Raw genomic sequence first — 11,306 nt, forward strand, 5'->3', positions numbered from 1 at the left:
TTTCTCTCTCTCCCCAGTTTGTGTTTCTCGCTCTCTCCCCAGTTTGTGTTTCTCTCTCTCTCCCCAGTTTGTGTTTCTCTCTCTCCCCAGTTTGTGTTTCTCTCTCTCCCCCCAGTTTGTGTTTCTCTCTCTCTCCCCAGTTTGTGTTTCTCTCTCTCTCCACAGTTTGTTTCTCTCTCTCTCCCCAGTTTGTGTTTCTCTCTCTCCCCAGTTTGTGTTTCTCTCTCTCCCCCCAGTTTGTGTTTCTCTCTCTCTCCCCAGTTTCTGTTTCTCTCTCTCTCCCCAGTTTGTGTTTCTCTCTCTCTCTCCCCAGTTTGTGTTTCTCTCTCTCTCTCTCCCCAGTTTGTTTTTCTCGCTCCACAGTTTGTTTCTCTCTCTCTCTCCCTCAGCTTGTGTTTCTCTTTCTCCCCAGTTTGTGTTTCTCTCTCACCCCCAGTCTGTGTTTCTATCTCTCTCTCCCCAGTTTCTGTTTCTCTCTCTCCCCCAGTTTGTGTTTCTCTCGCTCGCTCTCCGCCAGTTTGTGTTTCTCTCTCCCTCCCCAATTTGTTTCTCTCTCTCTCCCCCAGTTTGTTTCTCTCTCTCTCCCCCAGTTTGTGTTTCTCTCTCTCTCCCCAGTTTGTGTTTCTCTCTCTCTCCCCAGTTTGTGTTTCTCTCTCTCTCCCCAGTTTGTGTTTCTCTCTCTCTCCCCAGTATGTGTTTCACTCTCTCTCCCCAGCTTGTGTTTCTCTCTCTCTCCCCAGTTTGTGTTTCTCTCTCTCTCCCCAGTTTGTGTTTCTCTCTCTCCCCAGTTTGTGTTTCTCTCTCTCCCCAGTTTGTGTTTCTCTCTCTCCCCAGTTTGTGTTTCTCTCTCCCCAGTTTGTGTTTCTCTCTCTCTCTCTCCCCAGTTTGTGTTTCTCTCTCTCCCAAGTTTGTGTTTCTCGCTCCCCAGTTTGTTTCTCTCTCTCTCTCTCTCCCTCAGCTTGTGTTTCTCTCTCTCCCTAATTTGTGTTTCTCTCTCTCTCTCCCACAGTTTGTGTTTCTCTCCCTCTCTCCCCCAGTTTGTGTTTCTCTCTCTCCCCAGATTATGTTTCTACTCTCTCTCCCTCCCCAGTGTTTCTCTCCCTCTCTCCCCCAGTTTGTGTTTCTCTCTCTCTCTCCCCCAGTTTGTGCTTCTCTCTCTCCCCAGTTTGCGCTTCTCTCTCTCCCCAGTTTGTGTATCTCTCTCCCCAGTTTGTGTTTCTCTCTCTCTCCCCCGTTTGTGTTTCTCTCCCTCTCTCCCACAGTTTGTGTTTCTCTCTCTCTCCCCAGTATGTGTTTCTCTCTCTCTCCCCAGTTTGTGTTTCACTCTCTCTCCCCAGTTTGTGTTTCTCTCTCTCCCCAGTTTGTGTTTCTCTCTCTCTTCCCCCAGTTTGTGTTTCTCTCCCTCTCCCCCAGTTTCTGTTTCTCTCTCCCTCTCCCCCAGTTTCTGTTTCTCTCTCCCTCTCCCCCAGTTTGTGTTTCTCTCTCCCTCCCCAGTTTGTGCTTCTCTCTCTCTCCCTCCCTCAGCTTGTGTTTCTCTCTCCCTCCCCCAGTTTGTGTTTCTCTCTCTCTCTCTCTCCCCGTTTGTTTCTCTCTCTCTCCCTCCCAGTTTGTGTTTCTCTCTCTCTCCCAGTTTGTGTTTCTCTCTCTCTCCCAGTTTGTGTTTCTCTCTCTCTCTCTCTCCCAGTTTGTGTTTCTCTCTCTCTCTCTCTCCCAGTTTGTGTTTCTCTCTCTCTCTCTCTCCCCCCAGTTTGTGCTTCTCTCTCTCTCCCCCCAGTTTGTGTTTCTCTCTCTCCCCCCAGTGTGTGTTTCTCTCTCTCCCCAGTTTGTGTTTCTCTCTCTCCCCAGTTGGTGTTTCTCTCTCTCCCCAGTTGGTGTTTCTCTCTCTCCCCAGTTGGTGTTTCTCTCTCTCTCTCTCTCTCTCCCCCAGTTTGTGTTTCTCTCTCTCTCCCAGTTTGTGTTTCCCTCTCTCTCTCTCTCTCCCAGTTTGTGTTTCTCTCTCTCTCTCCCAGTTTGTGTGTCTCTCTCTCTCTTCCAGTTTGTGTGTCTCTCTCTCTCTTCCAGTTTGTGTGTGTCTCTCTCTCTCCCCCCCAGTTTGTGTTTCTCTCTCCCCAGTTTGTGTTTCTCTCTCCCTCCCCAGTTTGTGTTTCTCTCTCCCCAATTTGTGTCTCTCTCTCTCTCCCCCAGTTTGTGTTTCTCTCTCCCCAGTTTGTGTTTCTCTCTCCCTCCCCAGTTTGTGTGTCTCTCTCTCCCTCCCCAGTTTGTGTGTGTCTCTCTCTCTCCCCCCCAGTTTGTTTGTCTCTCTCTCTCCCCCAGTTTGTGTGTCTCTCTCTCTCTCCCCCAGTTTGTGTCTCTCTCTCTCTCTCCCCCAGTTTGTGCGTCTCTCTCTCTCTCCCCCAGTTTGTGCGTCTCTCGCTCTCTCCCCCAGTTTGTGTATGTGTCTCTCTCTCTCCCAGTTTGTGTTTCTCTCTCTCCCCAGTTTATGTTTCTCTCTCTCTCCCCAGTTTGTGTTTCTCTCTCTCCCCAGTTTGTGATTCTCTCCCTCCCCAGTTTGTGTTTCTCTCTCGCCCCAGTTTTTGTTTTTCTCTCCCTCCCCAGTTTGTGTTTCTCTCTCTCTCTCTCCCCCAGTTTGTGTGTGTCTCTCTCTCTCCCCCAGTTTGTGTTTCTCTCTCCCCAGTTTGTGTTTCTCTCTCCCTCCCCAGTTTGTGTTTCTCTCTCTCCCCAGTTTGTGTCTCTCTCTCTCCCCCAGTTTGTGTTTCTCTCTCCCCAGTTTGTGTTTCTCTCTCCCTCCCCAGTTTGTGTGTCTCTCTCTCCCTCCCCAGTTTGTGTGTCTCTCTCTCTCTCCCCCCCAGTTTGTTTGTCTCTCTCTCTCCCCCAGTTTGTGTGTCTCTCTCTCTCTCCCCCAGTTTGTGTGTCTCTCTCTCTCTCCCCCAGTTTGTGCGTCTCTCTCTCTCTCCCCCAGTTTGTGCGTCTCTCGCTCTCTCCCCAGTTTGTGTATGTGTCTCTCTCTCTCCCAGTTTGTGTTTCTCTCTCTCCCCAGTTTATGTTTCTCTCTCTCTCCCCAGTTTGTGTTTCTCTCTCTCCCCAGTTTGTGTTTCTCTCTCTCCCCAGTTTGTGTTTCTCTCTCTCCCCAGTTTGTGTTTCTCGCTCTCTCCCCAGTTTGTGTTTCTCTCTCTCTCCCCAGTTTGTGTTTCTCTCTCTCCCCAGTTTGTGTTTCTCTCTCTCCCCCCAGTTTGTGTTTCTCTCTCTCTCCCCAGTTTGTGTTTCTCTCTCTCTCCACAGTTTGTTTCTCTCTCTCTCCCCAGTTTGTGTTTCTCTCTCTCCCCAGTTTGTGTTTCTCTCTCTCCCCCCAGTTTGTGTTTCTCTCTCTCCCCAGTTTGTGTTTCTCTCTCTCTCTCCCCAGTTTGTGTTTCTCTCTCTCTCTCCCCAGTTTGTGTTTCTCGCTCCACAGTTTGTTTCTCTCTCTCTCTCCCTCAGCTTGTGTTTCTCTTTCTCCCCAGTTTGTGTTTCTCTCTCACCCCCAGTCTGTGTTTCTATCTCTCTCTCCCCAGTTTCTGTTTCTCTCTCTCCCCCAGTTTGTGTTTCTCTCGCTCGCTCTCCGCCAGTTTGTGTTTCTCTCTCCCTCCCCAATTTGTTTCTCTCTCTCTCCCCCAGTTTGTTTCTCTCTCTCTCCCCCAGTTTGTGTTTCTCTCTCTCTCCCCAGTTTGTGTTTCTCTCTCTCTCTCCCCAGTTTGTGTTTCTCTCTCTCTCCCCAGTTTGTGTTTCTCTCTCTCTCCCCAGTATGTGTTTCTCTCTCTCTCCCCAGTTTGTGTTTCACTCTCTCTCCCCAGCTTGTGTTTCTCTCTCTCTCCCCAGTTTGTGTTTCTCTCTCTCTCCCCAGTTTGTGTTTCTCTCTCTCCCCAGTTTGTGTTTCTCTCTCTCCCCAGTTTGTGTTTCTCTCTCTCCCCAGTTTGTGTTTCTCTCTCCCCAGTTTGTGTTTCTCTCTCTCTCTCTCCCCAGTTTGTTTCTCTCTCTCCCAAGTTTGTGTTTCTCGCTCCCCAGTTTGTTTCTCTCTCTCTCTCTCTCCCTCAGCTTGTGTTTCTCTCTCTCCCTAATTTGTGTTTCTCTCTCTCTCTCCCACAGTTTGTGTTTCTCTCCCTCTCTCCCCCAGTTTGTGTTTCTCTCTCTCCCCAGATTATGTTTCTACTCTCTCTCCCTCCCCAGTGTTTCTCTCCCTCTCTCCCCCAGTTTGTGTTTCTCTCTCTCTCTCCCCCAGTTTGTGCTTCTCTCTCTCCCCAGTTTGCGCTTCTCTCTCTCCCCAGTTTGTGTATCTCTCTCCCCAGTTTGTGTTTCTCTCTCTCTCCCCCGTTTGTGTTTCTCTCCCTCTCCCACAGTTTGTGTTTCTCTCTCTCTCCCCAGTATGTGTTTCTCTCTCTCTCCCCAGTTTGTGTTTCACTCTCTCTCCCCAGTTTGTGTTTCTCTCTCTCCCCAGTTTGTGTTTCTCTCTCTCTTCCCCCAGTTTGTGTTTCTCTCCCTCTCCCCCAGTTTCTGTTTCTCTCTCCCTCTCCCCCAGTTTCTGTTTCTCTCTCCCTCTCCCCCAGTTTGTGTTTCTCTCTCCCTCCCCAGTTTGTGCTTCTCTCTCTCTCCCTCCCTCAGCTTGTGTTTCTCTCTCCCTCCCCCAGTTTGTGTTTCTCTCTCTCTCTCTCTCCCCGTTTGTTTCTCTCTCTCTCCCTCCCAGTTTGTGTTTCTCTCTCTCTCCCAGTTTGTGTTTCTCTCTCTCTCCCAGTTTGTGTTTCTCTCTCTCTCTCTCTCCCAGTTTGTGTTTCTCTCTCTCTCTCTCTCCCAGTTTGTGTTTCTCTCTCTCTCTCTCTTCCCCCAGTTTGTGCTTCTCTCTCTCTCCCCCCAGTTTGTGTTTCTCTCTCTCCCCCCAGTGTGTGTTTCTCTCTCTCCCCAGTTTGTGTTTCTCTCTCTCCCCAGTTGGTGTTTCTCTCTCTCCCCAGTTGGTGTTTCTCTCTCTCCCCAGTTGGTGTTTCTCTCTCTCTCTCTCTCTCCCCCAGTTTGTGTTTCTCTCTCTCTCCCAGTTTGTGTTTCCCTCTCTCTCTCTCTCTCCCAGTTTGTGTTTCTCTCTCTCTCTCCCAGTTTGTGTGTTTCTCTCTCTCTCCCAGTTTGTGTTTCCCTCTCTCTCTCTCTCTCCCAGTTTGTGTTTCTCTCTCTCTCTCCCAGTTTGTGTGTCTCTCTCTCTCTTCCAGTTTGTGTGTCTCTCTCTCTCTTCCAGTTTGTGTGTCTCTCTCTCTCTCCCCCCCAGTTTGTGTTTCTCTCTCCCCAGTTTGTGTTTCTCTCTCCCTCCCCAGTTTGTGTTTCTCTCTCCCCAATTTGTGTCTCTCTCTCTCTCCCCCAGTTTGTGTTTCTCTCTCCCCAGTTTGTGTTTCTCTCTCCCTCCCCAGTTTGTGTGTCTCTCTCTCCCTCCCCAGTTTGTGTGTCTCTCTCTCTCTCCCCCCCAGTTTGTTTGTCTCTCTCTCTCCCCCAGTTTGTGTGTCTCTCTCTCTCTCCCCCAGTTTGTGTGTCTCTCTCTCTCTCCCCCAGTTTGTGCGTCTCTCTCTCTCTCCCCCAGTTTGTGCGTCTCTCGCTCTCTCCCCCAGTTTGTGTATGTGTCTCTCTCTCTCCCAGTTTGTGTTTCTCTCTCTCCCCAGTTTATGTTTCTCTCTCTCTCCCCAGTTTGTGTTTCTCTCTCTCCCCAGTTTGTGATTCTCTCTCCCTCCCCAGTTTGTGTTTCTCTCTCGCCCCAGTTTTTGTTTTTCTCTCCCTCCCCAGTTTGTGTTTCTCTCTCTCTCTCTCCCCCAGTTTGTGTGTGTCTCTCTCTCTCCCCCAGTTTGTGTTTCTCTCTCCCCAGTTTGTGTTTCTCTCTCCCTCCCCAGTTTGTGTTTCTCTCTCTCCCCAGTTTGTGTCTCTCTCTCTCCCCCAGTTTGTGTTTCTCTCTCCCCAGTTTGTGTTTCTCTCTCCCTCCCCAGTTTGTGTGTCTCTCTCCCTCCCCAGTTTGTGTGTCTCTCTCCCTCCCCAGTTTGTGTGTCTCTCTCTCTCTCCCCCCCAGTTTGTTTGTCTCTCTCTCTCCCCCAGTTTGTGTGTCTCTCTCTCTCTCCCCCAGTTTGTGTGTCTCTCTCTCTCTCCCCCAGTTTGTGCGTCTCTCTCTCTCTCCCCCAGTTTGTGCGTCTCTCGCTCTCTCCCCAGTTTGTGTATGTGTCTCTCTCTCTCCCAGTTTGTGTTTCTCTCTCTCCCCAGTTTATGTTTCTCTCTCTCTCCCCAGTTTGTGTTTCTCTCTCTCCCCAGTTTGTGATTCTCTCTCCCTCCCCAGTTTGTGTTTCTCTCTCGCCCCAGTTTTTGTTTTTCTCTCCCTCCCCAGTTTGTGTTTCTCTCTCTCTCTCTCCCCCAGTTTGTGTGTGTCTCTCTCTCTCCCCCAGTTTGTGTTCCTCTCTCTCTCCCCCAGTTTGTGTTCCTCTCTCTCTCCCCCAGTTTATGTTTCTCTCTCTCTCTCCCAGTTTGTTTCTCTCTCTCTCCCAGTTTGTTTCTCTCTCTCTCCCCCAGTTTGTGTTTCTCTCCGTCTCTCCCCAGTTTGTGTTTCTCTCTCCCCCAGTTTATGTTTCTCTCTCGCTCTCCCCCAGAATGTGTTTCTCTCTCTCCCCCAGTTTATGTTTCTCTCTCTCTCCCCCAGTTTGTGTTTCTCTCTCCCTCCCCCAGTTTGTGTTTCTCTCTCCTTCCACAGTTTGTGTTTCTCTCTCCCTCCCCCAGTTTGTGTTTCTTTCTCCCTCCGCCAGTTTGTTTTTCTCTCTCTCCCTCCTCCAGTTGGCCTTTCCCTCTCTCCTTCCACAGTTTGTGTTTCGCTCGTCAGGGGTTATGTTTAGCCGAGTCCGCAAAATTATACAAATTCCCCCAAAGTAAGAAAAGCAGCAATATTGGACTATTTGAAATAATATTGGGCCAAGGGGAACAAAAATCTAAACCCCAGGAAGATTTGGCTAGTTTAAAAGGCATGTTCAGGCCTGTGGAAAAAGCTGCGACAAAAGGAGGTGGGATGGGCCCCCGAAATACAGACAGTTTGAGTATTGGAAAGGCCAGATCGTCTGGGAACGTTCTGGGCCATCCCAGCCATTCTACATAAAGACAATAAGCCCACGGAAAAGACGGTTCCCGCAGAAATCCCACAGGGCCATTAATAACATGAATAATACAATACATGCCAACAGTCAACAAAACAGAACCTGGCCCCAGCAGGAAAAAAGACAATCAAACAACAGTTTAAAACCAATCAGAAAGATTTCCAAAACACTTTACACATTTTAAACTGATTTCAAAGCAATCCCGAAACCACTTAAAAGCCAATTAAAAATAGATGGGACCATCCCCGAAACTCGATGAGAATTTAAACTTATTAAAATTAACGAGCCCGCCAAAATTAACAAAGGACCAGAGATTTGGCGGTCAGATATGCCAGGCCTCAAAACAGTATAATTGAGGCCTGCTTGTTCAGTGAAACTCAGTACAGTACAGTTCACACAGTTGAGGACACAGCTCAAGAAGGTTCAGGCACAGGAGAGAGAAAAAGATATCATCATCACCGTATTTAGTCGGAGGATCGGAGACTTTAAGAAAGAAGAACGAAACGGAAGGAAAAGGAAATCGTGGTAACCAAAGGCCTCAAGAAACCAACAACTAAGAATATTACCACCAACCAGGTAATATTGGGCCACCGCGACCAACAAGAAACCAACCACCGAGAAATCGAAAAATCACAAACTTGTTTCCACTCTACAGGCTAGTCTGACTTACCCCTGGGTAAGATTTGACACAAAAGACTCTAAAAACTATACCTAACCAAAGAAAATTGGGTACTCACCCGATAAATCCAACTACGCATCTAACCGCATCAGCGGACAGGCGAAGACTGAAAACCCAACGCAGGTGCAGTCTTCCACCACGTCCGGGGTACGGCAGGCCCCAACCGTCACAACTAAAGAGAACCCCGAAATCGCGAACCTCTACAATCTGTCAAGGAAGTCATTTGGTGAGCATTTCCTGGTCCTCTGGATTTCAACCTAGTTAGGATAGTGGGATTGGGAGGGTAAGGTATTTTTGTCTATTGTAATTCTCCCTCGCATATTCCGAAGTGTTCCCCCTTTTAGAGTATAAGATTTATTCACAGAATCACAGAAACCCCACAGTGCAGATAGAGGCCATTTTGGCCCATCGAGCCTGCACCGACACATATTCCACCCGATCCCCGTAACCCCTGCACCAACACATATCCCACCCTATCCCCGTAACCCCATGTATTTAATCCCCCTAACACTAAGGGTCAATTTATCATAGCCAATCAACAAAATAAAAATCTCAATTCTTTTGACCAACTCATGTGTCTGTTGCAATTTCATTACAACCCCCAAATAAGTCCAAAGTCTAGAACCAAGGGAGTGGGAGCGATTTCGAACCGCTCAGGGAGTCAGAGGTAAAGCTGACCACACACACACCACCCCTTACAAGTGCCTAGAGTGACTTCACCCTTCTACTGTCTAGTCTTGTGTCATTATTTACATCCAGATAAAATGAAAAGAGACTTGAAACAAAGCCTGGGCGTGGCCTGCTCCTTATCTGGATTATTTTACCACTATTACGTTTGAAGTCAGACAAAGTCATTTGTTTTTCAGCTGAGAAGCAGACTTGGCTTTTCTCAACTAATTAAAAATTCCCTCTTAAGTATGTGACATGTCCATCTAAGATAGTCTCTAAATAAAGGAATTCTTACAACAAGGTGTATCACACAGATTGGTTAAAATGATGTTGACGGAGTTACTTTGAGAATTAACAGTATATTGATGGTGTTTTTGATAATAAAATGAGAGACAAAGCGGAGAGAAAGGTTTCCATCAGCAAGAACAGTTACAGGAGTTCAAAGACACTCATGAACTCTATTGGTCAGCGATAGGCAAAGAATGCAGTGCATTGGTTGTATGTAACTAATAATAGAAGCAAGGTTAGTGCTACTAAGAGCGAACAGACAGTGAGAGAAAGTCGAACTATTAGGACAACAGGTGGCACTATCTATTCAATTTGATTTTTTTCACTTTATTCACATGCTTGACCCAACAAAGACAGCACTGCTTTTGTTCATGTTTGCTCTAAAGGTTCACCAGCTGAGGTCAATAAAATCCTAGATAGGGAACTAGACCATGCCAATCGTAGGGGTTTATAACATGCCAGGAGGTAAAGATAATCAGGGACAGCCGGTGGGAAGGAGAAACAGTACTAACAATTTCACTGAGACAAGCAGGAATTACTGCTTGTCACAACCTTTGAAGAAGCCACTACAGCAGAATCTCTATTGGATTTAGTATTCAGCAATTCACCAGAGCTAGATTCACCCTAGGTATTGGGAAGCATCTGGGATCTAGTGAGTATCACTAGGCTAGGTTTGATTTGGTGAATGCTGAGGGCAAAAACAGAACCAGGCTGGTGCAAGTGTTCAGAGAAGCACATTTTGGAGCTATGCAAAACAGACAGAGAATTTTAATTAAAAAGCCATACCTTGAAAATGAACAGAAGAAAACTTGGATGTAGATCAGGTTATTTTGATGAATGGGGCAAAGTATATTCCATTTCAACAAGATATAAATCACAATAAAAAGATTGGAAGCAGAAATCCTTTAGAAGATATAAGGAATCTGAGTAAGGCAGAGGTTGATTCATACTAAAGGCAGCTGAATGTAGCTAAGCAAAGTATCGGAATAAGAAAAGAGGGCAAGAGAGACACAAATCATTGACGATAATAAGGCCAAGAGAGCTTTTTCATCTATGTAAACAGTAAGACGCAATTGAAAAAACATCTTACTGTAATGGGCCAGCCTGAAAAAACAGGTGGGCACATTATAGGATATAGCTGAGTGCAGCACTCAGAGTGAACAACTGGGAGTTTGGCAAGTGTGGGAGTTTTAAGGGTTAATCTCTATTAAAATCTAGTGTTAATTGCTAGTAGCTCTTAAGTAAGATCAACTGTTTAAGTTAAAATTTAAACTTAAAATGTTTAAGATTCTTCAGGCTTCACCAGGGACAAACAAGCAAGCTCTCCTGCTGGAGAGCTGTTGTAGTTAGTTAATTAGCTAACTAGATTAAACTGGTTCCTGAAACAGTAGCAGAGCAGTGCTGACTCATCTGAGTCACAAACAGTATAAACACAGGGGCCTGTGAGTGCAGCCAGCACAGTGAACAACTGGGAGTTTGGTAAGTGTGGGAGTTCGGTGAAGTGGGGGAAGGAGGTGCTTGCTTTTGCTAACTTCTCACGCAGAGCGGTGGCGGACCTGAGCAGGAGCAGACTGAGGCTCGAGAGCGGGAATAAACGCAGCAGCAGACCTGCGTCAACAAGAAAAAATGGCTCTGTGACGTCACAGTAAGGCAGGTAAGTGATTGGTAGTGACTGTGGGCTAAGTTTTAAGTTAACATACAACTAAATTTTAAAAACTAAACTTAATTTAATTAACTAAATGAGGTAAATAATTTGATTAACATTAAACTAATTAATTAAATAAAATAATGGGAGAACAGGAGATGTGTTGCTGCTGCAATATGTGGGAGCTTGTGGACATTTTAGTCCAAGGTGACTACATCTGTGGTAAGTGTCTGCGGCTTGAGGAACTTCGACTCCAAGTTCAGGAGCTGGAGTCCGAGCTCCACACATTGCGAGACATCAGGGAGGGAGAAAGTTACCTGGACCTTTTGCTCCAGGAGGCAGCCACACCCCTTAGATTAAATACTTTAGAACTGACACGTGGTCAGGGACAGGAGGGTGTGACTGTGACTGAGGCAGATATGGGGATCCAAGAGGTAGTATTGCAGGAGCACTAGTCCCTGCACTTGTCCAATAGATTCGATGTTCTTGCAACCCTTGTGGACAAGTGCGGGGACTGCGGGGAGGACAAGCAAACTGACCACGGCATCGTGGTACAGGAAGCCATTCAAGTGGGGGAAGTGAAAAGGAAGGTGGTTGTAGTAGGCAACAGTATAGTTAGGGGGGGATAGGCACTGTTCTCTGCAGCCAGGAGCATGAGTCCCAAAGGCTATGTTGCCTACCCGGTGCCAGGGTAAAGGACATCTCCTCCGGGCTGGAGAAGAACTTGGAGTGGGAGTGGGAGGATCCAGTTGTTGTGGTCCATGTAGGTACCAATGACATAGGTAGGACTAAGAATGAGGTTCTGCTGAGAGAGTTTGAGCAGCTAGGGACTAAATTAAAAAGCAGAACTACAAAGATCATAATCTCTGGATTATTACCGGAGCCACGAGCAAATTGG

At 47.2% G+C, this 11,306-nt stretch overlaps 1 protein-coding gene across 4 annotated transcripts in view; it reads right to left on the reverse strand.

Annotated features, from left to right (window-relative positions):
* dnaaf1 (dynein axonemal assembly factor 1) overlaps nt 1-11,306 on the reverse strand; it is a 185,127-nt gene that overhangs the window by 171,755 nt on the left and 2,066 nt on the right. Inside the window, exon 1 of one of the 4 annotated variants that reach the window (XM_085990905.1) lies at nt 7,865-8,069. The exons of 1 other annotated variant lie outside the window; for it this stretch is intronic. The gene's annotated coding sequence lies outside the window, so the exon portion shown is untranslated. Of the gene's footprint in view, nt 1-7,864; nt 8,073-11,306 lie in introns of those variants that run through there. 2 more of the 4 variants (XM_085990902.1, XM_085990904.1) reach the window with 2 other exon arrangements.

This window comes from Somniosus microcephalus, chromosome 6 (genome assembly GCF_052327205.1).
Source record: "Somniosus microcephalus isolate GS21.2 chromosome 6, FLI_Smic_1.0, whole genome shotgun sequence".
NCBI lineage: Eukaryota > Metazoa > Chordata > Chondrichthyes > Squaliformes > Somniosidae > Somniosus > Somniosus microcephalus.